This window comes from Protopterus annectens, chromosome 9.part0 (assembly GCF_019279795.1).
Source record: "Protopterus annectens isolate FY-2018-M chromosome 9.part0, PAN1.0, whole genome shotgun sequence".
NCBI lineage: Eukaryota > Metazoa > Chordata > Ceratodontiformes > Protopteridae > Protopterus > Protopterus annectens.
Genome location: NC_056743.1, coordinates 1,935,093,557 through 1,935,117,826, shown reverse-complemented (window position 1 = coordinate 1,935,117,826; position 24,270 = coordinate 1,935,093,557). Strand labels below are relative to the sequence as shown.

Below are 24,270 nucleotides of genomic sequence, written 5' to 3'. Positions count from 1 at the left end.
CTGGTAAGACCTCTGATTTTTTTGAAGCACATTCTCCCACAACCTTTCTGACCCTTTGGGAATAGTCTGGTAGATGTGGAAAAACATACTCCCAGGGCAGACAAGGTCTTACCTTCCTGCTCATACCTGGTCGGTGTTTCTTTTACTTTAGGCCCAAAAAGAGATGAGCCTTTGAAGGCAGCATTTATAAAGGAAGACTTGCTCCGGAAATCGCAAAGATACATCCAAGCCTGTCTCCTAGTAGAGATGCCTGAACCCGCTGCCCTACTCGCTCCATCTGCTACACATGAAATGAGTCACATGGATTACTTAACAGAACTGAAGGTAGCGAGCTGTGCGTTGACCTTATCTGCCACTGCATCAGCTACAGCTCCCTGGAACACCAGGAAAACATCAGCTTCAGACAAGAATGTGATGAGGAAGGAGTGTATAAATATTTGGGAATTGATGAAGGAACAATAAAACACGAAATGCGAATAAAACTTAGTAAGGAATATTTCAGAAGACTTAAATTAATCCTGAAAATAGCACTGACATCTAGAAACAAAATCCAAGCTATAAACTAATTTCCTCTTCCTGTCATAACTTGCAGTTTTGGAGTGATTGACTGGCCCCAAAACGTGCTGGATTGATTAGATAGGAAAACAAGGAGGAGGCTTCATGCTCACCAAATGATTTATTAAAAAAAAAAAAAAATTCAGTGCGTAGCAAGATTGTATTTTCCTAGTTCTGAAGGAGAGATGGGCCTCCTTGAAATTGATTACATGTATAGATCTGCAGTCGTGGAACTACACACACATCTGCTGACCTCACAAGACCCAAATGTAGTGAAGTTTTGAAACATGACTTCTTTGCTTAGTCTACGCAATCCACACAAATAGCAGATCAACTCCCCAACACTCGAGTCCTTGGATACCAACGAAACAAAGTCTTTATTATACAAGAGAAAGACACTGGAGCTAATACAAAGGGTTAAGCGCTTTCATCTGTCGAGATTTCATCAGAACCATTGTGCTCTACATTCCACAGTATTTAAAGTATTTAGCAAAATGTAATTGTTAATTGAATTCAATTAATAGTGTTGAGTTAAACTCACTATGAATATAAAATGTTAAATATTCTGAATTAAAACATATGTATGTTGAAAACAATACATACAGACATCTAATACATTTCTTCACTATACTTGCACCTATGTAAACATATAAATAAATTGATCTATTATATTTAGATCAATTTATTTATATGTTTACATAGGTGCAAGTATAGTGAAGAAATGTATTAGATGTCTGTATGTATTATTGTTTTTTCAACATACATATGTTTTTAATTCAGAATATTTTTAACATTTTATATATTCATAGTGGAGTTTAACTCAACACTATTAATTGAATTCAATTAACTAATTACATTTTGGCGCCTAAATACTTTTAAATACTGTGGAATGTAGGAGCACAATGGTTCTGATGAAATCTGCGATCAGACAGATGAAAGCTGCTTAACCCTTGTATTAGCTCCAGTGTCTTTCTCTTGTATAATAAAGACTTTGTTTCGTTGGTATCCAAGGACTCGAGTGTTGGGGAGTTGATCTGCTATTTGTGTGGATTGCGTTGTCTGTACACTTTCATTTACTTTATCCAGTCGTTTACATGGCAGAAGAGGCTACCCCGAGCACTTCATTGAGCTCTGAGGAATACCGTACTCTCCGGACTGAGATGACATCACTACAAAGCGGCCAATAGGCTTTTGAATTAGTCAACAAGCTCACTGAAGCGGTTTTAGTGAGCGGAGTTAACGCTAAATCTGCTAACAACAGTAAAACTGAGACTGTTGTGGATAGCAGGGCAATCGGCCACTCCAGAAAAACTACGAACTCTAATAGCACTGTCACAGCACAATTGGTGCTTGTGGACGAAGCTATTGACAGTGCAAACTCGAGCGATATCCCGAATGGACAGGGCAAGACTTCTATTAATGGAGATAGGCGACAAATCGACTTAGGTGATAACACCGCAGACATCTCTATGGAAGCAGACTTCACATTCGATTTCAGCCTGTTCCATACCATTGATGAGAACACGAGAAAGGGTGCACGCCCTAAATTACACCAGGACAAAATACGTACTTATTCATCTGTTGCCAACATGGCTAAGAATAAAAATACAGGTACTGTTTATAACAAATATTTATCCAGCCCCAAAAGGAATTATAAACAAACCTTGGACTATAATGACAAAGATAATGGCAATATGGTTAATGATTTTTTGTTAGATGATTTTGATTTTAAAAGTAAAACAGTGTCAGCGGCAGGATCGCAACACACTGAGAGAGCTTATAAATATACTAACAAACAGGATGATATCAAAGACAGAATTTATTTGTTGGGCAAAAAATTAGTGCAATTAAATCATTAAAATTTGACTTAGTTTAAGACTAGATCTAATGATTAAGATAAAATATTGAGTTTATAACAATCTATGAACTAACATTGTAGTTAATTTAAAACTGGATGTGCTAAAATCAAAAAGGAGGGGGGCATACTAATCACATTAAAATTCAAAAGGCCCCCGGGCTTCTCCAGAAGGTTTCTCCGCTTTCAGCTGGGGTCCAGTCACTTCCAATTCAGAGCCCTGCCCTTTGGTCTCACTACAGCCCCAGAGTGTTCACCAAATGTATGGCAGTGGTCACGGCTCACCTGAGACATCAAGGATTCCAGGTGTTTCCGTATCTCGGACGACTGGCTCCTTTCAGCCACCACCAGGCATCAACTTCTTCAAGCCAGGGATTACACAATAAATCTTTGCACTCAATTGGGAATTTCAATCAACTACGAAAAATCCTCCTTATTGCCCTGTCAGTCTATTACTTTTATAGAAGCAAACTTAAACACTGTCCGGATGTCAGCTACCCTCACAGATCAAAAGAATCTCAGACATTCAAAGTCACGTGAGGATCATCCTAGCCAGCAAGAAAGTACAAGCCAGAATGGTTCTAAAAGTGTTGGGCCTCATGGCTGCGGCCATTACCCTTCTTCCTGGCCAGCTTCTATATGCGCCTGCTTCAGTGGATGTTATTCACTCAGTGGTCTTACAACAACTTCCGATCGCCACCAAATACTGGTGACACAGATTTGCAAGAATCATCTATCATGGTGGATTACTTCTCTCCAGATTCACCAAGGCAGACCCTTTGTACCCCCAGCCCCGGCAGCCACTGTCACTACGGACGCCTCCCTGATCGGGTGGGGGGGGGCCTTATCGGGGCAGGATGGTTCATGGGACGTAGCAACCGTTCGAATACCACCTGCACATAAATGTCCTAGAGATGAGAGCAGTGCTTTTAACGTTGCAAGCCCTCAGCGACTTTCTTCCCTTGGGGACAATTGCAGTCCACACAGACAACATGTCTGTAGTATGGTATATCAACAAACAGGGTGGAACCAAGTCCTACCCCTTGTGTCGAGAAGCGCTCAGACTTTGGCAATGGGCGATCTCCTCTCATCGGTTTCTGGTAGCAACGCATATCCCTGGGAAAACCAACATTTTAGCGGACAGATTGAGCAGAGCTATTCTCATGCCTCACGAGTGGTCTCTCAAACAATCTATAGTGGAGGAGATTTTTCTAGAATGGGGCCGCCCATGTTCGCGATCTTTGCTACTCCCCAAAACAGCAAATGCCCAGACTTCTTCTCTCTCTTACCACTGCCAGGCCATCCCCCCAGAGACACTCTAACCCAGGATTGGCCCCAGAGACTTCTTTATGCCTTTCCTCCCTTTCCTCTGATTCCACAAGTACTCCAGAAAGCCACCGTTTTGAGAGCCAAAATGATTCTAATTGCTCCCTATTGGCCTCGACAGATTTGGTTTCCGTTCCTTCATCGTCACCTTTTGGTGCAGCCGTGGCATCTGGACCCAGTGCCAGACCTTCTGATTCACCAATCGGGTCAGCTGCACGGTCTATCCCTTCTCTCAACCTCACAGCTTGGTTGCTCCACTTCCTTCCTTAGCCAGGCTTCCTATGATCTCTAATCCTGTTAGAGACATCATAGTAGCTTCCTTAAAATCCTCTACTAGGAGGATTTATACTAGCAAATGGAAACGTTTTCTTATTGGGCAAAGCCAAAATATTGATCCCTTTACTGCTCCAATACAAGCAGTTTTGGATTTATTAGCGGAAATCTTTCACGCGGGCTCCTCTTCCTCCACGGTCAAAGTTCAGTTGGCTGCTATCTCGAACTTTCATGTCGGGTTCGCGAGATCACAACATTATTTCCCACAGGCTTTGTAGAGCCTTCTTAAAGGAATTTTTCTCCTGAAGCCTCCAATCAGGAGTCCTCCTCCTCAATGGGACCTAAATTTAGTGCTGACATCCTTGATTCTTCCTCCCTTCGAGCCAGCTGTTTCATGTTCCCTGAAATTTCTTTCATGGAAAACTTTATTCCTGGTTGCTATTACTTGACTAGGAGGTGGTATCTGAACTTCATGCTCTCTGTTAAGCCCCCTATTTAGTCTTCCACAAAGACAGAGTATCATTGAGAACTAATCCGACCTTTTGCTTAAGGTGGCCTCAGAGTAATTTGAATCAGGCTATTGATCTTCCTGTATTTTCCCAAACTACTCAAATAGATCGGAACAAAAGTTACATTATCTTGATGTTCACCGCCAACTCAGATATTATTTGGACAGAACAAAACAATTCAGGAAATCCGATCAACTCTGTTTCTTATGCTGACAACAAAAAGGCCTTCCTGTCTCAAAGTGACCTTTATCTAGATGGCTTTCTTCTGTCATCTCGAAATCTATCAGCTTAGGGGAAAACAGCTGTGCTCGAAACCTAAAGCATTCAACCAGAAGCTTAGCCACTTCCACAGCTTTTCAAGCCAGACTTCCGTTAGACACTATTTGTGCAGCAGCCACTTGGGCCACTCCTCATACCTTTGTTTCTCATTACAAATTGGATTTGGCCTCCAGGACAGAGCCAGTTTGGCTCTACATTCTCAAGAGTCTGTTCCATTGAGCCACCCAGGATAGAGGTGCTAGGACGCTGTCCCATCAAGCAAGAATGAAGGCAGAGTGACAACTTAACATTGAGAAGTTATGTACCTACCATAACGCTCCATGTTAGTTGTCTTCTCTCGCCAACTAACTCTTGCGACCCTCCCTCCTTCCCCACTGGCCTGGACAGACCTTTTCTCTCTACATGGAAGAATGCTTCTTAAGACCATACAGTACTGGTCCTCCAAAACCATCCTTCAGGCTTTTCTCTCCTTCTTTCTTCCTTTGGGAAGTTTTTTATGCTAGGTGTTATTGCCTATAGACAACAAAGCGAGATCTGGGTACTTACCGCCTTGCATCATGGGATATGGGGCTGCCTCGAGCTGGTAAAAGTGACTCTCGAGCTTAGCAAGTACCGAGTCAGGGCCGAGGATCGGCTCCGAACCCATCAAGCAAGAAAGAAGGCGAGAGAAGACAACTAACATGGAACGTTATGGTAGGTACATAACTTCTCATTTTGAGATGGCTCTAGAGCAGACTTGTACTTTATGGTAATGCCTAGGGAGGGGCAAAGCTGACGTGTGAAGTCCCTGGCCTGTAGCAGGGGATGCCTGGTCAGGGTGGTTATGAGTCAGTCATTCAGATACAGAAACACTTTGAATCCTTGGTGTCTCAGGTGAGCTGCCACTACTGCCTTGCATTTGGTGAACACTCTGGGGGATGTAGTGAGCCCAAAAGGCACAGCTTGAAACTGGAAGTAACTGGGCTCCTAGCCGGAAGAGCAAGAATCTTCTGGACCGCCTTTCCATTACAATATGGTAGTATGCATCCTGAAGGTCTATAGAGCACATCCAATTGCCTTTTTATAAGAATGAAGTGCCGCCTGCAGTGTTACCATCCAGAACTTGGTGGTCTTCACCAATTTGTTTAGTTTGCTGAGATCCAAGATTGGTCTCCAGTCCCGCTTTGGAACTAAAACAAATCTTAAGTAAGTCCCGGATCCTCTCTGGTCTGCAGGGACTTCTTGGATGACTCTTAGTAACGTTTGAATTTCTAATGTTGCTTGTTCCTTTTGACTGGGTGGAATGTCTGGAACGGAGTTCTTTATGAGAGTGAGGAAGGAGAAGGGAATCACATATCCCCTGGATATTATGTCCTGCACCCATTTGTCGTTTATCTCTCGCCAGGTTTTGAGGTGCAGCAATAATCGCCTCACGACTGCTTCCAGAGGTGAAAAGTCAGGCACACCTTCAGGAGCACTGAAAAAGTCTGCCAAAGAAAGATTCTTTGGAGCCCTGATTCTGCAGCCCTCCCCTACTGGGAGGGCAGCACCCTGCATTATTGTCTCCCCCCCCCCCACCTCTGGGGGAACTACCACCTTGTATGTCCTGGTAAGACCTCTGATTTTTTTGAAGCACATTCTCCCACAACCTTTCTGACCCTTTGGGAATAGTCTGGTAGATGTGGAAAAACATACTCCCAGGGCAGACAAGGTCTTACCTTCCTGCTCATACCTGGTCGGTGTTTCTTTTACTTTAGGCCCAAAAAGAGATGAGCCTTTGAAGGCAGCATTTATAAAGGAAGACTTGCTCCGGAAATCGCAAAGATACATCCAAGCCTGTCTCCTAGTAGAGATGCCTGAACCCGCTGCCCTACTCGCTCCATCTGCTACACATGAAATGAGTCACATGGATTACTTAACAGAACTGAAGGTAGCGAGCTGTGCGTTGACCTTATCTGCCACTGCATCAGCTACAGCTCCTGGAACACCAGGAAAACATCAGCTTCAGACAAGAATGTGATGAGGAAGGAGTGTATAAATATTTGGGAATTGATGAAGGAACAATAAAACACCTAAATGCAATAAAACTTAGTAAGGAATATTTCAGAAGACTTAAATTAATCCTGAAAATAGCACTGACATCTAGAAACAAAATCCAAGCTATAAACTAATTTCCTCTTCCTGTCATAACTTGCAGTTTTGGAGTGATTGACTGGCCCCAAAACGTGCTGGATTGATTAGATAGGAAAACAAGGAGGAGGCTTCATGCTCACCAAATGATTTATTAAAAAAAAAAAAAAATTCAGTGCGTAGCAAGATTGTATTTTCCTAGTTCTGAAGGAGAGATGGGCCTCCTTGAAATTGATTACATGTATAGATCTGCAGTCGTGGAACTACACACACATCTGCTGACCTCAAGACCCAAATGTAGTGAAGTTTTGAAACATGACTTCTTTGCTTAGTCTAGCAGAAGCATATCGGCATCAAGCAGGAATGGAAATCTAACCAGAAGCAGATAAAAATCAGGCAGCAAATGAATGTGCCAAAAAGCAAAAGAAAGAATATAAGGTGAAGAACCAGATAAGAAGGCAAGAAATGGGGAAAAAGTATAAATATAGTTGCCAAGTAGAGAAAACTTCTGGAAGAACCTCATGTTGATAAGGAACGAACGCAGGAATGGTTAAGGAGAGGCAAATTCAAGCCAAGAGATGAAAGGTTAATACTGGCGGCCCAAGATTCTGGGCTAATTACATGGTGGCTTACAATGTCCATTGAACATGTGGGAGAAACAGAGAAATGTAGGCTTTGCAAAACTGAACTGGAAACAGTCACACACGTTGTTGCTGGTTGTGACATACTAATGGCAGAAGGACTGCATACTGAAAGGCATAATAATGTGGCAAGACTGATGCACTGGGGATTGTGCAAACATTATGGTACTGAAGTGGCTGGAAAACTGGAAACACGAGCCACAAAGCATCATAGAAAATGCAGTCTAGGATAGGATCATCCATTGTCAACAGTTCAAACTAGAGATGCTAGAAAACCAGATATAGTGGTCCAAGAAAAGACAAAAGTAGCACTGATCACTGAAATCGCCACACCCAGTGACTACAGTGTCTTGTGTACAGAGAGATAAAGTCATAAAATATCAGGATTTGCAGGCAGAAATGACAGCAATGTGGAAGAAAGATACCCAGATAGTTCTAATAGTAGTAAGAGCAATGGGTCTTCTAAAAAAGAATCTACAATCATATTTAAATATGCTACCAATACATGTAACTCTGTACAAATTGCAGAATGAATCATTACTGGGCACACTGTGGGTGCTGAGAAGAGCTACGATACTAATTTATTGAACTTTAATCGTACTTTGACTTAGGAATGGGGTCCATTCCCATCACGGTAATAGAAACCTAAAAGATTTGAAGAAATTAAAGAAAGAGGGAGTCTGATAGCTCCTACAAAAGATCGCTCTGAAATCTGGTGAAATGAGTAAGAAAATTAAACGACCATAAGGTAAAGGCCACTATGGAGAAGACGCAATTCCTGTATCTATCCATAGTCCTGTAATCCTTATGAGGAGGAGGACGGATAGAGGAACTGGTCTTGGAAAGTTCCTTTTTCGTGGCAGCTGCCACGACCATGGCATCAATTGCTACACCTTTTGTTAAAGCTTGATCCTTAGGGGCTGTAATATACTTGTCTGGCCTCCTAGGAGTGGGTCCTATGGAATCTGGGGTCTCTAGGGCCTTCCCAGAGATTAACTGAATAAGCTCACCAAAAGGCAGATTCACGCAAGAGGTTGAAAGGGTGAGATCCAATGGCCTTCAGGTATACTGACTCCTCAGCTGGAGGGGACAGGCACTGTCTGTCATCTCTCTGTTGTAAATTTTCTAGGATGTCTCCAAAGGAGACGTCTTCAGGAGGTGACCGAAGGGACCCTTCTGCTTCACTGAGGTTGGTATCTGAAGTGACAGACTCCTCTGGGGAGTCTAGATGCTTCCTCTTGCATGATCTCTTCCAAAGGACTTCCTCAGTGGGGTATTCTGGGGAAGATTTGGAAGATGGGGGAGTCACCTGGGGGACATCCTGAGGCCTGGGATCTCTCCAGTCCTGTGGGTGGGAGTGAGAAGGTAAAGACACCTATGCTGATGAGGGAGGAAGATCTGATGAGAACTGAGCCTGACACCGAGGGGCAGTCATCACCCTCCTCATAACTTAGAAAGCAGCCTGCCCCTGCTCCAAGGAACTCCAAGGACCTGACAAAGGATGTCAGGCCTGAAATAACCTGACAAAGGATGTCAGGCCTGAAGAACCTGTGGAGCAGAAGACAGAAGCTCCAAAGATGAGGTGGGAGCCGAACCGATCTGAGCTGAGGCCCAGAGAGGGAGAGTTGGAGCAGAGCACTCACCTGTTGGTTGCTCGGAGCCAGCTCCAAGAGGTCTCCTGCTCAGACTGGGCAAAGAAGCTTGGGGCAGACACTGGATCCAAGGAACAAGCAGATCCTGGACCCGATATACACCAGTTGGATATAGAGTCTTCTGGCTCTGAATCGAAGGACACATCAGAGGAGGAACAGGTGCCAAAGGGGGGAGGATGAGTTTGATCAGACTCCTTTGGGTTCAGATCCAAAAGAGGCTTGGTCAAGGCAGGTGTCTTGAGAAGCCTCTGCACCACCCTATCCACATCTTCATCAGAGAGACTCCTAGTTGATCTGGCAGACAGTGTTGGGGATCTGGACCTGGTCAAAAATGGAGAAGGGAGCTGAAAAGTAACTGGCTCCAAGGATGGAGATCAGCTCCGATAACTGTATTCAGCAGGCAATGGGTCTTTCAGAGTAAAGGAGTTAATAGAGGGTCTCCGAGCCCAAGATTATGTCTGCTCAGATGAAGTCCCTGCCCCACAGTTTCCAGTCTGCTCCATAGGTAGTGTCGGAGCGGACATCATGTTATTTAGCTTTCAGCTCAGATGAGAATTTTGGAGACTGAGTGCAGTTTTCCTGTTCTCTCAGACTTATCCGATTTTGGATAGGAACAATAAAGAAGTTATGTACTCACCATAACGTTCCATGTTTGTAGTCCATCTCACCCTTCATTCTTACATATGGGATTGGAGCCGATCCTCAGCTCCGACTCTGCCTATTTACAAGATGGAAGTCTTCTAGTTGGCTCGTGGCTAGGTAGGTATCCCATGGTGCACCAGTACAATCCCCAGATCTTGTTTGCTGTTAACTAGGAGAGATAATAAATATACCAAAGAAGCCAATACTAAAAGGTCTTCATAAAAAAAGGATAATATATTTCTGTCTCCGGGTACCTCCAGGCTGGGGGTAGGAGGGTGGATTCGTAAGAATGAAGGGTGCGATGGACTACAAACATGGAACATTATGGTGACTACATAACTATGTTCTGTAGTCCTATCTCACCTTCATTCTGGTATATGGGACAGCATCCCTAGAGTCTTATTCTTGGGTGGCTCAAGGAAAAATACTCCTTAGCACCGTGGAACCAAATGATGCTCTACCCCTGGAGGTAAAATCCAATTTGTAATGAGTAATAAAAGTGTGAGGGGTAGCCCACGTAGCTGCTGCACAAATGTTATCAAGTGGGACCCTGGCTTGAAAGGCTGCAGAGGTAGACTGAGATCTGGTAGAATGAGCCAAGATTTTAAAGGGTAAAGGTCTACCCTCAGCTAGACAGCTAGAAATCCAATTAGAAAGTGTCACTTTGGAAACTGGCAAGCCTGACCTGGATTCAGAGAAGGAAATGAATAATTGGTCTGATTTCCTTAGTCCAGTGCAAATAAAAACTTAATTGTCTATGAACATCCAGCTGGTGAAAACTGTATTCAGCTGTGTTGGGATGATTTGGAAAGAACACCGGAAGCTCTATGGATTTTTTCAAAGTGGTATGGGAACAGACCTTGGGGCCAAAGGAGGGATTAGCATGAAGGGACACCCTGTCCTTGTGAAAAATTAGATAGGGGGGGGGGGTTTACAGACAATGGTTGCAACTCTGACACCAGTCTAGCCGACGTGACAGCCACCAGAAACAGTCTTCCAAGACAGGAATTTCAAAGAAGATGAATGAGAAGGCTCAAAGGACGGAGAAGTAAATTTGGATAACACAAAATTTAAATCCCATGAGGCCACAGGTTCTTGATAGGGGGGTCTTTAAGTGGCACCTTTTAGGAAGGTTTTGCACAGCTTATGTGACATCAGATTAGAATCTTAAACCCAGACGAAAGTTTGAAATCACTGCCAGTTGAACTCTGATAGTGGCAGCTGCAGATCCCTGGTGAAAAAGCTCAGACAGGAATTACAAAACCACTGGAATGGAGGCAATCTAAGGGTCAATATTCATTTTCTCCACCCAGACACAGAATCTTCTCCATTTACTGGAATATAGTCTCCTAGTGGAAGGTTTATGAGAAGATATAAGGATGCGAGTCACAGAGGGTGAGAAGTCATGAAGCCTGACTAGGGATGGGACTGGAGCAGCCACAATGTCAAATTGAGGGTGTCTAAGGAGGGATGAAGTGAACCTGACATGAGTGTCAACAGGTCTGGAGCTGGGTCCAGGATACAAGGATAGTCCAGGAGAAGAGGCCCGAGGAAGGGGAACCAAACCTGATGAGCCCAGTAAGGAGCAATCAGGATAAGTTTGCTTTCCAGCCATTTTGCTTTCTGAATAACCTTGGGAATGAGAGGAAAGGGAGGAAAAGCATACAGGAAAACCCAGGGGCCAATCGTGAACAAGTGTGTTTCTCGGTGACTCCCTCGGAGGGGGGATGAGGGAGAAGTAGCTGCTGCATTTGGCATTGACTGGACTGGCAAAGAGGTCGCAGCAAGGCTGCCCCCATCTGCGGAAAATCTGTTCTGCTGTTTCCTGTTTCAGACGATCACTCATGAGGCATAAGGATTGCTCTGCTGAGGTTGTCGGCTATCACGTTGGTTTGTCCCTGGAATGTGCATTGCCACCAGAAAACGCTGGGAAGCTATCGCCCATTTCCAAACTCGCATAGCCTCTCGACAGAGTGGGTAAGATCTGGTTCCACCCTGTTTGTTGATATACCATACTACTGACATGTTGACTGACTGTATTGCAATAGTCCCCAGAGGCAGAAGGTCATGGAGTGCTTGCAACACCAGCAGTACCGCCCTCATCTCTAGAACGTTGATATGCAGGTGAGCCTCATGATCTTACCATGTGCCCTGGACAGTCCTGCCAAGATAATGCCCCACCCTGTGTGGCATCAGTGGTCACAGTGGCACGGGTTGGTGAGGAACAAAGGAGGTGCCCATGGTTAACTGATTGGGTAATGTCCACCAAAGGAGGTCCTTTTTGCACAATTCTGTCAGCAGAATGTGATAAGATAAAGGGAGGTGCTGAAAAGACCATTGGGATGACAGGAGTCACTGAAGAATTCTCATGTGTAGCCTGGCTAGTGGCACTAGTAATATGGTGGAGGCCATGGTCCCTAGAAGCTGCAGAATAGTCTTGGCTTTGACCTTTCGTAAGGGGAGAAGACGTTGAATATGAAGAACCAGATTCTGTGCCCTTTCGGCAGGATGACGAGTCAACATGTCTACTGTGTTTATCGCTGCGCCTATGAAAATCACAGATTGAGAGGGCAATAAGGCAGATTTTTCCCAATTTATAGAAATTCCCAGCTGGGCACAAAGCTGAACAGTAGTGTCCCTGGTCTGAAGAAGTAGATCCCTGGTGGGGGCGGTCAAGAGCCAGTCATCCAGACAGGGAAACACCTGGAATCCTTGACATCTCAGGTGAGCTGTCACTACTGCCATACATTTGGTGAACACCCTGGGGGCTGTGGTGAGACCAAAGGGCAGAGCATGAAACTGGTAATGACTGGCTCTCAGCCGGAAGCCTAGATGACTCCTTGATGCCTTGTCCATTTTTATGTGCTAGTAGGTTGTCTTGGAGATCTACTGAGCACATCCAATTGTCTTTCCCCAACAACGGAAGTATAGACTGCAGTGTCACCATCCGGAACTTGTCCTTTACTGATTCGTTCAATCTGCTGAGGTCCCAAATGGGCCTCCAGTCCCCTGTACGTTTTGGCACTAAAGAATCTGGAGTAAGTTCCGGATCCTATTTGGTCTGTTGGGACGGTTTGGATGACTTTTTGACAGCAACTTGTTGGGTGGAACATCTGGGATCCTCTTGGGAACAAAAGGTGGACGAGAAAAGGGTATGACATAACCTCTGGTAATAATTCTTTGTACCCACTTGTCTTGAGTGATACCCAGCCAGGCTTTCTGGATACAAAGAAATGCAACCCCCGACCGGCCCCAGAGAAGCACAGTTGGGCCCCCACATCAGGAGCGCTGGTAAGGCCGGCCCCGAAAGGAATTGCGACCTTCCTGGTTTTGCGGACCACCCCTGCCTCTAGGGAGACGTCTACCATTTCCTCCTCCTCCTCTGCCTCTGAAGGAGGAGTCACCCTGTGCATATTGGAAAATCCTCTGGGACATCTTGAACCACATTTTACCACCCCTCTGACCCTTAGGGTATGGTCTAGAGGGAATAGTAAAATGTACTCCCATGGCAGAGTGTTTTTCCGTCTTGCTCGCACCGGGTGAGAGTGTCCTTCACTTTGGGTCCAAACAATGAGGAACTGAAGGGGACATTGGTAAAGGTAGACTTGAACGGTTCCGCAAAGTTACACAAATGCATCCAGGAATGACACCTTAGGGAAATTCCAGAAAGCTGCTCTACTCGCACCATTGGCTGCATACGAAATAAGCCACAATGAAGAGTTGATGATAGAGTTCAAGGTGGACAACTGGGCAGAAATCTTGTCAGGGACTCCCTCAGTACATGTACCTTGTAGAGAATTTAACTCTTTAAGGAGATCTCTCTGAAGCCTCGTGAAGTGAGTAAGGTAGTTCAGCGATCTAAGGGTAAATGACGCTGAACTAAAGATATGCTTCCCATATCTGTCCATCGTTCGAGACTCCTTATTCGACGGATGAACAGAAGTCTCAGCTAGCTCCTTCTTAGTGGCCACCGCCACAATGGCATCTACGGGAACACCCTTACACAAAACTTTCTCAGGAGGGGCAGAAAGAAACTTATTCAGTCTCCTGGGGACTGGCTCCACGGCATCAGGAGTATCCCACACCTTCCGACTAACTAGATCCATCAGTTCGTCGAAAGGTGGAGACACCCAAGATGCTGAAGGTTGAGACCCGAAACCCTTCAGGTACACAGACTCATCAGAAGGGGTGACAGTGGGCCAGCCGCACCTCTGCTTAAGGATTTCCAGGATGTCTACGAAGGAGACATCAGAGGACGACATGGGGGACCCTTCTGACTCCTTGAGGTCAGTGTCAGAGGTCAGAGACTCATCCTGGGAGTCTACATGCTTCCTCTTACATGTTCTCTTCCACGGGGGTTCCTCATAAGGACATTTCGGGTAGGTCTCGGAATAGTGTGGGCCACCGGCCGGTGGCTCCTGAGGCTCAGGGTCTCTTCTGTCCACAGAGGGAGTAGGACCTGAGAAAGAAGTAGGTGCTTTAAGGGGAAGAGAGTGTCGTTACATCTGGTAGAAGAGGACGATCGGGACAGCACACTCCATCTCAAACGGTGACCTCTCCGACTCCGAGGAGACAGAGGATGCCGTCGACTCCGAGATAAACATAGGGTCCGAACTCACCCTAGCAGATGCGCCAAGAGGAAGACTCAACCGAAGAAGTTCAGTTCCAAGTATCCCTGTCGGGACCGACCACGGAGCTTTGGCCCCTAGACACTACGGACGGCGCCGAAAGTGTCAGACCAGAACTCTGCTCCAAAGCAGCCACAGGAGGAGCTGGAACCAAAGGTTCCACCAGTGGTACTAACACTCGGGTTCCGAAAGACCTGCATGGCTCGGAAGAGGAATGATCGCAGAGAGCTGAACAGACTCAAGTGGCTCCGGAACAGAGTGGGTCGTAGCCAACAGCAATTTAGGCAAAGCAGATGACTTCAACAGTCTCAGCACTATCCTCTCCACATCTTCTTCTGATAAACTCCTGCAACACCTGGATGACAGAGTAGGAGAATGGGATCTCGGAGGTATTGGAGATTTCAATATAGCGGAGATTGGTAGAGGATCCATAAACCAGCTCCGTGAAATGGTCTCAGTGGTTGGCTCCAAAATACATGGAACCGACCCTGTAATCACCATACTGCTCTCAGTCGACACCGAAGTCTGTAGAGCCGAAGAGAGAGTAGATTTGTCAGATTTGGTGATTTTAAGAGGTGGCTCAGAAACACCAGCTGGTGCGGGGGGCCTCTTAGAGGATTTAGACTTTCCCTTGGTAGATTTGGAAGAGGATGAAGAGCTAGACAGATTGGACAGATCTTCCTCAAAGGAAGGTTTAAGAAGACCTTTTAGGATGAGCTTATTTTTCCTCTCTTGCAACACCCTAGGACTAAAAGCATGGAAAAATAAACAGGTCTCCTGTAAATGGATGGCCCCCAACAGTAAACGCAGTTACCGTGACCATCCATTATGGACATTTTTTGAGAGCACTTAATACATTTTTTAAAGCCAGATGGCTTATGATCCTTACTTTCTTTGGACATTCTCACAGAATGGGCACACGCACACAGAGGAGGAGGACTAGGTCCTCTAATTTAAACAGGCCTAGCCCTGCAGGAAAGAGAAAGACACCAGGAGGACTAGATCCTCTAACTTAAATGGGCCTAGCCCAGGCAGGAAAGGAAATGAAGAAACTACGTCTTCCAACTAAAACGGACCTAGAAAGTTAAAGTAAGAATAGAATATCACACACACTAACAGTAATATCAGCAAAACGAGCAGGAATCCGCAAAAACTTGACTAGCCTACTAACCACCCACAGTCTAGCAGAGAGCAAAAGCGCCTACAACTATGAAGTCTATGAATATACAAAAACCAGCACACAGGATATTAATACCAAGTCAAAAAAGGCCAAAGGCCAACGATTGCACCATTTGACACAAGTATAAAGCTAACTGCACTAATAGCAACTACGCTAACTAACAATAAAACAGTAACAGTTTTTTTTCTATATTAAATTAACAGAGCCAAAATTTTGGAAAAAAAAGGTTTAAGTAAATGCAACACTTAGTCAGAGCCAAAGAGAATCACAACCGAACTCGATGCGGCAAATGAAATCTGGGGATTGTACTGGTGCACCATGGGATACCAACCTAGCCACGAGCCAACTAGAAGACTTTCCAGTTTGTAAACAGGCCGAGTCAGAGCAGAGGATCGGCTCCGATCCTATATGTAAGAATGAAGGTGAGATAGTACTACAGAACATCAACAGATATAGTCTCAGAGGCTAGATTTGAGTCTCAAGCTCCTTTTCGCATAATGCATCATACCTTCCCTAACTCCTCCGATTGAGTTTGCTTCCCTACTAGGTAACATTACCAAGAAGAAAGAGAAGAGATCAAGAGTTTCTGGGGCCCAAACAATGAACTTATGGGTTCCAAATTCCCCTAGGTAACTTCTTGAAGATACCAAGGCTGGATAGTGGATGGGAGGGAAGTGAGGAAGAATGAAAATGGACAACACAGATGCCAAGTTATGGTAAGTAGAAAACTTCTATAGCTGATGTTGTTCTTTTCATTCTTCCTCACTGTTGGGTCAGAGCCCCCAGCTATGTAACTCCTGGGTGGCCCCTAGGGAAAGATATGCCTAAGCACTGTTGAAGAATATGCCAAAGGATGCCCTGCTTCTGAAGACGATGTCCAATTTACAATGCGAAACAAATGTACGAGTCTTAGACCAAGTGGCTGGAGCACATATTTCATCAATAGATGATCTGGCAGAAAAATTTGAAGCAGTTGCCATGGATCTAGTTAAGTGGGCTTTAGGTGGACAAGGCAATTCAACCCCTTTTTGGGAATAAATGGAAGAAACGCAATCAGTTATCCATTTAGCCAGGGCAGTCTTGGATACTGTTTGTATCCTTTTCTACTAATCATTTGGGCCAGATAGCCAATCAGATTTTCCATGCTTCTTTGTCCTGTGCAGTTAAAAATGTAACAGTCTATGAACATTGAGAAGATACAATGCATTCTCCTTTGAATAATTTGAAAAGAAAACCGGCAACTGAATGGACTAGTTAAGGTTGCATTCTGTTGCTACTTTAGGCATAACGGATGGATCAACTCTTAGGGAAACGGACTATGAAAAATGATGTAAGGTGGTTTGGCTGACAGGACTTGCAGTTCAGATACTCTCTTGGCTGACGTGATGGCTACCAAGATTACAGTCTTCCATGAAAGAAATTTAAATTCACAACTATCAGCTGGTTCAAAGGGTTTTTGAGTAAGGCCTTGAAGGACAACTGTAAGGTTCCAAGGGGGAGAAGGGTCTTTTATTCGAGACCGTAGCAGAAAAATACCCCTCTCAAAGGCTTTGCATAACCAACGAGGAACTAGATGAAGATCCCTTTCTTAAATGAAAATTAGAAATGGCAGCTAGCTCTGAGTTAAATGATATAGAAATTGTTGCAGTCATGAAAAATTGAACTCAGAAAAAGGAGAATAGCTGATACAAGAGCTGTAAATGGATCAATATTTTCCTTTGAAGCCCAAATCACAAATGTTCTCCACGTACTGTTAGACATTTTTTGTGGAAGCTTTTGGCAAGGCCAACATTAAGTTGTGAACTGGGGATGCTAGCCTGGACTTTCTGATAATCACTGAAAGTGCAGAAGCCATGAGTTTTAGCTCGACTGTGTGGAGACTGGGTTTTCAATGCTCTGATGGATGGGAGATGAGGTCCTGACTGGGATCCAGTATTCATGGGAGATACTTTAAGTGAGACCATAGGAAGGAGAAACGTACCTGACAAGGACAGAAGGGCAAATGAGGACCACGGAGCACTTCAGCCTGCTGGGTTTCTGTAGAAACTTCTGGATCAAGGGAAGGGGGGTAAACATAAAGGAGACCCGGGGGCCAATAGTGGACTACAGCATCCCTCAGTGACTCCTCTTTTGGGGGAATCAGAGCAAAGTACTTGCTGCGATCTCTTTGCTTCTCCCCTAAACAACAAATGCAGCAAGGCTGCCCCCAACAGCTGAAAATCTGGTTTGATTGAGGGACCACTCATGAGGGTTCAGAATGGACCTGCTGAGACTGTCTGCTAGTAGGCTAGTTTCCCCAGGAATGCCAGCTGCAATTAGAAAGTGGCTGGAAGAAATCGCATATTCCTAAACTCTCATGGCCTCTCTGCATAATGGGCAAGATCGGGCTCCTCCTTGTTTGTTTATATTCCAGACCACTGACATGTCTGTATGAACTGCAATCATCGTTAGAGGGAGAAGGTCTTGAAAGGCTTGCAGTGTTAGGACTACTCTCACCTTTGGGACACTGACATGCAGGGGCATCTTTCCTTGACAATGGACCCCCCCGACCCCAATAGGGAAGCATCCATGATCACTGTGGCTACTGGAGGAGGAGGAGAGGATGATCTGTCCAACATGTTAGGATATGGACATGCCTTCTGCAGATCGGAGTTGGTCGAACAGGAGCAGATAGGGGCTATTACAGAATGGACCATTGAGCAGCCAGAGTCCATTGTAGGACTCGCATAAAATACCTTGCTAAGGGCACAAGAACAATGGCCTCTGACATAGAACCCAACCCTCTGAGAACTGTGCTGGAAAAGATGCAAAATGCAATAAGTCCTGGACTTGCTGTCGCAGAGAAGTTATGCGATGCAAAAATAGGGAAGCTACTTGAGTGGAAGTGTTCAGCTGCATTCCTATAAACTCTAGATTCTGCACAGGAATCAGGTTTGAATTTGTCAAGTTTATTGAGATGCCCAGGGAAGTGAAAATCTGTAGCAGATAATCCTTGGCCTGAAGCAGTTGATGCCTTGATGGTGCAGTAAGGAGCCAATCATCTAAATACAGAAACAACTGGAATCCTTTCAGCCTCAGGTGAGCTGTGACAACTGCCATACATTTGGTAAACCCCCAGGGGGCTGTGGTGAGACCAAAGGGAAGTGCTCTGAATTGTTAATGATTAGCCCCCAGCCAAAAGTGCAAATGTCTCCTGGAGCATTTTTTCATTTTGATAGGATAATACACGTCCTGGACATCTATAGAGCACATCCAATCATCCTTCTGTAGAAGCAGCAGAATGAATTGAACCATAACATTTGGAACTTCGACTTCTAGACATATAGGCTGAGGTTGCGGTGAACCAGTATTGGTCTTGGGTCTCATTTTCTTTGCCACTAAAAAGTGAAAATAAGTTCTGTATCCTTCTGTAGTCAGGACCTCTTGGATGACTTTCCTCTGTAGAAGTTTTTGAAGTTCTCAAAGAGTGGACTCCCTCTGACTGGGTGGCACTCTGGGGAGTAACTTTCTGGGATTTAGTGGTGATCGGGAAAAGGGGATGTAATAACCTCTAGATATTATTTTTTAGCACACAAAATTGCTGTTTGTGATGTTTGTTCTGGCATCAAGGTGCAGGGAGTCAGGCAACACTTCAGGAGTGCTGATGCAGCTTAAAGGCAAATGGTTACCTAAAGTCCTGATTCTGCAGACCCTCCTCTACCTCTGGTGCAGCATCTACCATTGAAACATCCTCTTCTGCCCCCTGCCCCTGGACGACATAACCCCACGCAAGTCCAAGAAAGGATCTTGAGATTTTCTGAAGCAAAGCATCTTCCCACTCCTTTGATTTCCTGAAAAATCCCTTGTGGGTACAAAACGTGATCCCTAACAGCAGACGTGGTCTTTCAGTCTTTCTTGCTGCAGGTAAGCATTGTTTTTCTTTGTTTATCAATGGTCCAAACAAGGAGTAACCATCAAAGGGGGCATTAATAAAAGATGCCTTGGTGTTCTGCAAAAATCACAAAACCGCATTCGAGCAGGTCTCCTGATGGCTATGCCTGTACTGGCTGCTTGTGAGGCATCTTCTGCAGAGTGCCAGATCAGCCACATCGAGGAATTTTGTCAGGGAAGAGAGAGTCGCCAACTGGGGAGAAACCTGTTTAAGGTTCTCCTCTGACAAGGTCTCCTTCAGTGTTGGTTAGCTCCTTGACCAGATCTCTCTGCAGACGTGCCCAGTACTTTAACGTTCTCAACACAAAGGTAGTCGAGGTGTACATGCGCTTTCCATATCTGTCCAAGGCTCGAGGCTCCTTGTTCAGGGGATGAGCAGAGGAGCTCTCTTCAGCGAGCTCTTTTTTGTGGCTGCTGACACCACAATGACAGCAACTGGGACACCCTTGTACTAAATTATACATGATATAAGTGATCAGAAAAAGGACTCAAGAATTTATCAGGACACTTGGGGATTGGCTCGACTGTGTCCGATTACTTCCACACTCTGCCAAAAACTAAATCAATGAGTTCGTCCACTGGGGGAGACACTCAGGATGTAGATAGGCCCACCCCAAAAGCCTCCAGAAAGGACTCCTCGGAAGGATGATTTTGGGAGGACTAGCCACCTTTTTGTCTCTGGAGTTCAAGGATGTCTACAAAGGAGAAGTCATCTGGTGGAGATCTGGGGGATCCTTCTCCATTTAAATCAGTGTCCTCGGTTAAGGACTCCGAGGGAGAGTCCACATGCCTTCTCTTGCATGTTTTCTTCTGATGAACTTCCTCTGTGGGGTGGTCATGAAAGAATCTGAAGAAGCAGGGACCACATGCAGGGAAGTAGTCTGGAGGCTGACCTGGGGAGCTGATCAACAGCCTGATGGATGGACTCAAAGCTCAGATGAGATGACTGGGTAGGATCTGGAGAATGAGTCACATCTACTGGTTTAGAGAAAGCTCTCTCTACTACCCATAAGGCTGACAAACCAGGGAACCCCCCCCCCCCTCACAGCCAACTGTGAGTCTGCCCAGAAAACAGATGGAGTAGAAGAAAGGCATCCTGGGACCCGATGACTACTCTTCTCAAGGAAACCAGATCCTGGAATTCTGAGACTATAGGTCAAATTGGAATAGGCGCCTGTAGCACAAGTGTTGGAGCTCTCACGGATGCAGGATGGGATGGAGATGGCAAAATCCCCATCTGGATCTGAGCTTTGAGAAAACTTATCCTGTCCATATCTGATTGAGAAAACCTCTGAGAAGACCTAGAGTATAATGACAAATATCTAGATTTAGCTGGTGAAAGTGTAACCAGAGAAGTCGCAGCTGGAGACGGTGGCTTGCTCCGAACAGGTGCACGGCTCCAGGACCTCAAATCTGAAGGCTTAGGATCCAAGAGAGGCTTGGCCAGGGAAAAGCTCTGTATCAGTATGTTTACCGGATCCAATACTGCACTTGGATTAGAAGTGTTAGGATCTGAGGTGCAGACTTGTTTGCCAGTCTGACAACTGTCAGATCGAAAGAGGCTCTCAGATCGGAGGATGATTTGGTCTGCATCAGATCTAAAGTCAGATCATGCACTTCGCTTCTTTTTTTCAGTTTTAGAAGACAAAGCCCCCAGGGAAGGTGAAAGGGCTCACTTCTTGAGCTCTTCTGAGGTTGAAGGCTTGGAGGGGGTTTGAGCCCCAGAGGACGATAACAGACCTCTCAAAATTAACTTGCTCCTATCAGAAAGGATGCAAGGATTGAATGCTGTCTCTATATCACACTCAGCATTTAAGTGCACAGCCCAAGACAGTACAAACACCTTCTGTAGGCATCGGAGTTTGGTATTTTGTCCCCACAAGAGGTGCATCTCTTGAAACAGTACAGTTTTGTACCTACCATAAATGTAGATGTTAGAGTGTCTTCACTGCTGCAGTCATTACACTTGGGTTATCCTGCCGTCAGGTGGACCCGCAGTCGGCCTGAGTTCCAAAGTCTTGGTCCGGCGTCGGTTGCTGTCGCCTCTTCCCTGACGTCAGTGCGCCAGGGGTTTATAAGCAGCAGCAAACACCTTTTTCTTCAGTTTTTCTTGCCCCAGATGTTGGGTGCCCCCAAAAAATGGTAGGCAATACATATTGCTAATAAAACATGTAAAAAAGGTAAAAATAAACCATTAACCAGCAAATACACCACATAGGTAGTATAGGTTATTCACAGATAAGAAAGAGGGGCTGGCGGGTGGGTAACCTGGACTGCAGCAGTGAAGAGACACTAACATCTACATTTATGGTAGGTACAAAACTGTACTATGTTCACAGTGTTTCACTGCTGCAGTCATTACACTTGGGTAGAATCCCAAACCTGAGTTTGGGTGGCTGGCTCTATAGAGGATTAGGTGTGGCTATGAAGCCCTGCAGCACTGCAGTGGCAAAGCCAGCTCTGGATCCAGAATAAAGAGGCAAATGGTAATGCTTGGTAAAGGTGTGCACTGAACTCCAAGTTGCAGCTTCCAAGATATCTTTGGTAGGTACTCCTCTAAGGAAGGCAGTAGAAGTGGCAGTTGCCCTAGTGGAATGTGGTCTAATGTTACTAGGGACAGGTTTTCCCATACTATGTGTAGTAGAACCAGATACAGTGTCCTATCCACTTTGGAATGGTCTGCTTTGAAATAGCCTTTCCCTGTGATCCTGCAGCATATGATACAAACAGTTGTTCAGATTTTCTGAAAGCTTTTGTTTTGTGCAAGTAGAAGTGCAATTGCCTGTGTATGTCCAAGGAATGTAGAAGTCTCTCCCCTTTATTTTGGGGATTTGGATAAATAGATTGGTTAAGAGCCACCCTGGAAACCACCTTAGGCATAAAGGAAGGGGTTGTTTTTAAAGAAACCCTGTCTTGGTGGAAAATGATAAAAGGCTCCACTGCCATTAGCGCCTGCAGTTCTGAGACTCTTCGTGCTGAGGTTATTGCCAGAAGCAGAGCAGTTTTCCATTATATATATATTAACTCTGCTGAATTGGCTGGTTCAAAAGGAGGCAAAGTGAGTTTTTCCAAAACGAAATTGAGGTCCCAAGTTGGTGTTGGTGCTCTCCGGGGCGGTCTTATGTTTTTAGCCCCTCTGAGGTACTGCTTTAGCAAAGGGTGAGAAAAAATAGGAGGATCTGTGTTGTAATGAGCCAAGATGCAGAAGCGTGAATCTTAACGGATGAGAAGGATAGTCCTTTGTCCAGCATCTCAGTCAAGTATTGTAGTATCTGAGGAATGTTAGGGACCAGAGGATCAAGGTTTTGAGCCTGGTTCCATCTCTTCCACTTTTCTGAATAAGATTTCCTGGTGCTAGGCCTCCTGGCCTCCAAAATGACACCCATAACAGCTTTAGAGAGAGAAGCTGTCTGTTTGGTTAATGAATCTGCCATACAGCCAGGTTTAAGGTTTTGAGCTGACTGTGCAGTATCTGACTGTTTTGCTGAGTCAGAAGGTGTGGAATTTGAGGCAAAATCCAAGGTGGGCCTTGAGCTAAGTTCTTTAAGAGTGGATACCGATGCTGGCGTGGCCAGTCTGGCGCAATCAGAATCATCTGTGGTTTGTCTTATCTGGCTTTTAGGAGTACCTTTGAAAGGAGAGGCAGTGGTGGGAAGGCATAAACGCTTAGGCTTTTCCAGCTGAACGAAAGAGCATCCACTTTCCATGTTTGTGTGTGATAAGTCCTTGTGCAGAATTTTTGTAGTTGGCAATTCAGTGGGGAGGCAGAGAAATCTATGTCCGGGCACCCCCATTTTTGCATTATCATGCTGAAAACTTGTGGATTTAATTTCCACTCGTGAGGATCCATGATGTTTCTGCTTAGGTCGTCTGCCAGAGTATTTATCTTTCCTGGCAGGAATTGTGCTTGCAGATGAACGATAAGTTATAGCCGTGTTCCACAAGGTCATGGCTTACCTGCATAGGGTGTAAGAATGAGTGTCCCCCCTTGCTTGTTTATGTACCACATCACTGTGGTGTTGTCTGTCCTTAATAATTGTCCTGGATGCAGAAGGTCCTTGAAAGCTGTTAGGGCATTTTGTACAGCCAACATCTCTGATATATGTGAAGAGGCATTTGTTCTGTGGTCCATTTGCCCTGAATACATTTCCCTGCCATGTGTGCTCCCCAGGTGTTATCCGAGGCATCTGTTATAATCTGCCTTGCTGTGGGAAGAGTGAAAGGTTGACCCTTGTTGAGGTGACATGCCTGTGCCCACCATCGAAACTCCGGTTGTAGGCAGGGAATTAGAGGTATTACTGTCTCCAAGCTGTGAGAATGTTGAGACCAAACACTTTTCGGGTACCATTGTAATTTCCTCGTATGCAGTCTTGCATATGGAATTAGAAGAACGCAGGAAATTTTTCTTGCAGGGAGTTGGAACTTTGTTGCCATCAATTGAAAATACTGAGTCAGTTGTCCTTGTATGTCTTGCGTGAGATAAGCCATCTGGGCCGTTGTATTTAAGCTGGCACTCAGGAATATTCTCTTGTGAGGGCACTAGTTTTGATTTCTTTTCATTTACTGTGTACCCTAGGTAACAATCTTTTTACGAACGCCAGATGTTAGAGAAGAATGTCCTTGCTCTCTGCTTGAATCAGGCAGTCGTCCAGATATGGATATATTTAAATTCCTTTTTGTCTGCAAAATGC

The 24,270-nt window shown here is 45.0% G+C and overlaps 1 protein-coding gene across 1 annotated transcript in view; it reads right to left on the bottom strand.

The window, feature by feature from the left end:
- Window positions 1-24,270, bottom strand: part of HOOK2 (hook microtubule tethering protein 2) — a gene marked incomplete in the record, with an annotated part of 1,827,100 nt that overhangs the window by 709,694 nt on the left and 1,093,136 nt on the right.